The sequence below is a fragment of the Apaloderma vittatum genome, unplaced genomic scaffold (genome assembly GCF_000703405.1).
Source record: "Apaloderma vittatum isolate BGI_N311 unplaced genomic scaffold, ASM70340v1 scaffold16096, whole genome shotgun sequence".
NCBI classification, from domain to species: Eukaryota; Metazoa; Chordata; class Aves; order Trogoniformes; family Trogonidae; genus Apaloderma; species Apaloderma vittatum.
In genome coordinates, this window is record NW_009723545.1 from 60771 (window position 1) to 65930 (window position 5160).

Consider the following 5160-nt stretch of genomic DNA (forward strand, 5'->3'; position numbering starts at 1 on the left):
GATGGTGATTTGGACCTGCTCTTGTCATCTGTTTAAAGCAAGAGCATTTAAAACATCTGTTCCTGAAGGGAAGGAGGGGAGGAACGGAGAAGGCTGAAAGAGAATCGTGTTCTGTCATGTTTTTCATGGCAGAAAAGTATTTAGGACTAAATATGTCACAGCTGCTTTCTCACACTTCACCCTTAATTTGGAACTGGGGAAAGAAAAAGGAGGATCCTGACAGAAGGTCATAGTATTTTGCATGGCACAGTGCAGGGCCATTAGTAATGTAATTAAAAACGATGAAGAAAATGCCTGTTAACCAGCTGGAAAGTAAGAATTCAAAACTCTTCTTTTGCCACCTAGTATCTGAACAGTCCAAGAAGAAACTTACATTACATGACAAATATCTTCAGTTACAAATACCTAAGTTACAAAAGAAACATCTTCTGAAATAACATCACCGTATCACCAAGGATATTTTTTGGCCCAATGCCTGCCAGTCTTGTAGAGAAACACATGGCCAGTGTCACCAGCCCAGAGAGCTTGTGCATATTTTTTGTCTTTTCAAGATTTCTTCTGATACCAAAAGCCTCGCTGGAGCAGAGCCTAATTTTCACTCGAGCCCATGCACAAATTAGGACTGTGGATGAGTATCAGTACACCTTGCTTGCTTGCCCAAGCCATCTCCGTCCAATGTAAGAACAGCCACGAAGATGCTGCAGTTTTAGACTCGTGTGCAGCTGGTGCAAAAGCAAAGAAGATGGCACAGACTCCACTTGCACTGTGCCGTGAGGTCGTTACAGTCATATGACAACCTATCTAGATGGTTTGGCACCCGAATTTGTAATCTGCGGTTACGTACAAGCCTAACCACAGCGATACCTGCAAATATGGTTAAAGCTGATCTACAGCATATCAGCTGGAAAAGGAAACATCTCTGCTCCTTTGCACGAGGAACTTGAACAAAAACTGTTTTGTTTCTACTCCATGACAATAAAACAGCCTCTGGGGCTCAGTGGAATCTTTAGAAAACAGGCTAAAAACAGCTTTCCTACACTGAAGCATTATTATCCTTTGGGATGACTCTTTCTCCAGTTGTAATCGCTAAAGAGCTCAATTATCAGATAGATGCTTATTTTAAACTAAACCAAATAATTTTTCTGGTGGTTTGTCTAGGCCCAAATTTGCATCCAAATATGAAATCATTCAACGCATCAGCATGTGGGAAGAAGAGAGGGGAGGGAAGACAAACTTCGTGATGTTGGAGCCAACTTGCTGGTCTAAGCTGAGTTGAGCTTCCTGAGATGGGAGCGGGGATCCTCTGTGACGGACAGACAGCTGGCTGGCCAGACAAGTTGCCAGCACTGATTATGCTCCTGTGAAATCCCATGTAGCTGAAGGTCATTCCTACCAAGTGGGTATGCAGGGGCAGACTTTTTGTGAGTTGCCATGGAAGGTGAAGCAAACACAGTAGCAGTTGGCAGGAGTGAACGAGCCTCACAATAAGGTTGAGTTGCAAGAACCATACTGAGAACAAGGTCTATGGTGTCAGACACCCAACAAAGACCCAAAACATGGGGACATCCAGCCTCAGAGCTTATCACTCTGGACAGGTTACAGCCATCATGGGTGAGAGAGCAAACTCTGAGTTTAGAGAAAGGGAAAGGACTTTCCCAGCATCTGGGAGAAAGTCAGGGCTCTTGTGCCCTGGGCTCTGCTGGCTCAGTCCCTGCCAACAGCATCCACTGTCTTTCAGGGTCGTCACCATGAAGGGTCAACCAGCAAAAGCATTCAAGATGATGGGATCAAGTGTACCCTGATGAAGTTTACTGATTATACCAAACTGAGTGAGGAGATGAACACTTTGAAAGGGAGAGCCACCCTGCAGGAAACCTGGATAGGTTGGTCGATTGGGCAAATAAGAGCCTTATGAAGTTCAACAAGGACAAATGTAAGGCCTTGCACCTGGGAAAACATAATCCAGGGGTACAGCACAGGTTAGGATCTACCTGGTTGAAGTGCTCTGTGGAAAGGGACCTGGGAGTGCTGGTGGACAGCAAGCTTAATATAAGAGAACAGTGTGCTGCTGGGATGGCAAAGAAAACCAACAGGATGCTGGCTTGCATCAACAAGGGCATCACCGACAGAGATAAAGAAGTCATCATCCCACTCTACTCAGCACTCACCAGACCACACCTGGAATACTGTGTTTGGTTTTGGTCCATGCTATACAAAAATAGGTGGACAGGCTGAAGAGAGTCCAGACTAGGGTCACAGAGATGATCAAAGGACTGGGAAACTGCCATATGAGGAAAGGCTGAGAGAACTGAGTTTGTTCAGCCTTGAGAAAAGACGGCTTAGGGGAGACCTTATCACCATGTTCCAGTATTTAAAGGGTGGCTACAAAAAAGAAAGACACTCGTTTTCATAAGGAGTCACATGGAAAAGATGAGAGGTAATGAGTACAAGTTTTTCCTGGGAACATTCTGATTGGACACAAGAGAAAACTTTTTCACAAAGAGAACAATCAGCCATTGGAATAATCTCCCCAGGGAAGTGGTGGGATCCCCAACATTGGATACTATTAAGATTCAGCACGACAGGGCGCTGGACCATCCTGTCTAGACTATGCTTTTCCCAAGAAAATTTGGACCAGATGATCCTTGAGGTCCCTTCCAAACTGGTATTCTATGTTTCTATGATTCTATGACATTTATACAGGCAAACACAGCTGCAGATGGTCACTAGGAGCTTCAAATTCAAGAGCCACTGCAAGGGCTTGGTCTCCTTCCCTGGCTGCATCCTACTGCTTTTTGCACTGAGCTTGGCACCACACCAGTGCTCTGCTTCATGCTCATCCTTATGCTCTGTAACACATGACAGTGGCAGAAACTAATAGAAGTGGGAGATTGAGCATTTGGCTGCTAACTCGAGCAATCTACAGCACATGACACCAAAAATAGGGAAGTGTTAGAGATAGGCATCCTCTCAACTCTTGGATCTTTGGATAATTACCCTTATCTGCATCCCCCGAGAGCCCTCGTGGCTGGGAAGGAGGGATGGTCACATCAGATGACACCAGGACACTTATCTAATGACATCTGAGACTCCAGCTGTTTCCCTAGAAAATTAGTGCTGGCATTTAATGTTGCAGTCTTGGGCAGCGGTCCCATCAGCTGCTTCAGGGAAGGTTTGAAACAATTCGCTCATCATGTGCACATTGGGAATAGCTGCCTCATGGCGGGGATGTGTCTTCTTAACCCAAAGCAGTGACTGATGGTTGGTACCCTGCAGTATGAGGCTGGGTATTTCTTCTAACTCTCCATCCTGACCAGTGTCACAGTGGATATTTGTGATGAGTATCTTCCATGAATTTTTTTTCCTGAAAGACTGAAAGTAAGCAAAGCCTTCTTCAAAAGAAAATGACTCAAATGTTTTCCTGCTTCCCTGAGCAGTTTTATGCAGACCTGATGCAGTTGGTAATGAGGTTCCAGGTCATTTCTTATTTTGGGTACCATCTGCTGCACTGGGAAATAACAACCAAATGTATTTTATAAACACCATATGAATACAGTTAATTTTTTATCTAATAATGTCCATATCCTCTCTCTCAGCTAAGTACATGCTGAACTTGAAAAGACCATTCCTGAACATCAGTATTTCTTCAGAAAGTCTATCACTTCCAAGAAGACACACTCAGTATAGTTTTTCTACAACAGATTTTAGCATTTTACCCCAAGTGTAGTAAGTGAGCTGTACAGGGCTGCTATGACAGCCAGCTATAAGTCTATGCATTATGAGTTATGCATATTATGCACATCATGACATGACTATGCATGACAGACTTACCGTGGAGATGGTAAGAAGAAATGCTTCAGAATGTGCATTATTCTTCCACCTAGCCTTTCTGCAACATTTTTCATCCTGCTGTCCAGAGGCCTTTTGTGGTGAAAAAAGATGTGATTATTTTTGAGAAGTCCATCCAAACAACTGCTTTACCAGCTACCCACAGATGCGACTTGCTAGACTACCTAGTTGCCTCTGAGATTGCTCACCGTAACTAGGATGGCTCCTGCCAAAGTACCTTCTTCATTACATGCACACCAGTGCTTTCCAGCACCAACCTTACGCATCTGCTCCCCCTCTCCATGTCTGTCCCAGAAGTATGAGGGAAGAAGTATACAGAAAGGATAAAAGTAGATAGACTAGCTGTGCTGGGGGCTTGGAGGCACAGATTCTGTACTATTTTGCCTGCACAGTCTGAGCAAGCAAGCTCAAAGCACAGTCAAACTGCTCCTGAGACAGGCTGACACAGGCATTGCCATCAGATATGTAAGCCCCTAGGGAGGCATCTCGTGTGGTCGATGACACCCAGGTCCATCTCCTGAAGGAGCTGCTCTGGGCAGCTCTGGGCAAGGAGACAGAGAATTTGGGGTAATTGTGCTGCTAATTTTGGCTGGAAAGGAAAAAGCCTTCCTGGCAAAGAAATAGTTGAGTTTAACTACTGGCAGAGGCATAGTAATGTACCTTCCAGTTTTGTTTTTTTCCTGCAACAGTAATTAATTGGCTCCTTTGTAAAATTCTAGATCATGAATAATGAACTATATTAAATAAAACCAGGCCTAATACTGATGCCTGTGCCATTCCATTAAGGGCCTTATTGAAACAGAGGCAGTTCCCATTACATTTGTTTAAAGAAAGTTTAAGTTCATGAGGCAACACTTGGACACAGCACAAACTATCATCTGGTCCTTTAGCAGGTATGATTTTGTGTGGTGTGGTGTAGTATGAAGAGCCAGCTGAAATCAATAAGTGCTGTAGATGTTGCCTCCCACTTTGTTTCCTAACCTACCTTTGCCTGTTGTTCAGGCAACAGCAACCTGTGGCTGTGACTGGAGGGAGTTCATGTAAGGATTTTTTTAAACCATAGTTCATTACATTCCGAGATTTTAAATGAAGTAGATAACAACTGCAAAAATCACCTCTTAAATCAGGCGACTAATAACTGCATAGATTGCTTCTATTTTCTCTTTAGTTTTTTGAAGGTTGTCTCCCAGGATTTAGCATTTTTATTGAAATCTTTCCCAATGGTCTCAGCAGACTGGGCAGAGGCAGCAAGAGGAGGAGGCATCGCAGTGCAGCCAGATTGGGAGAGACGCCTGCAGGAGCAGAGGGAAA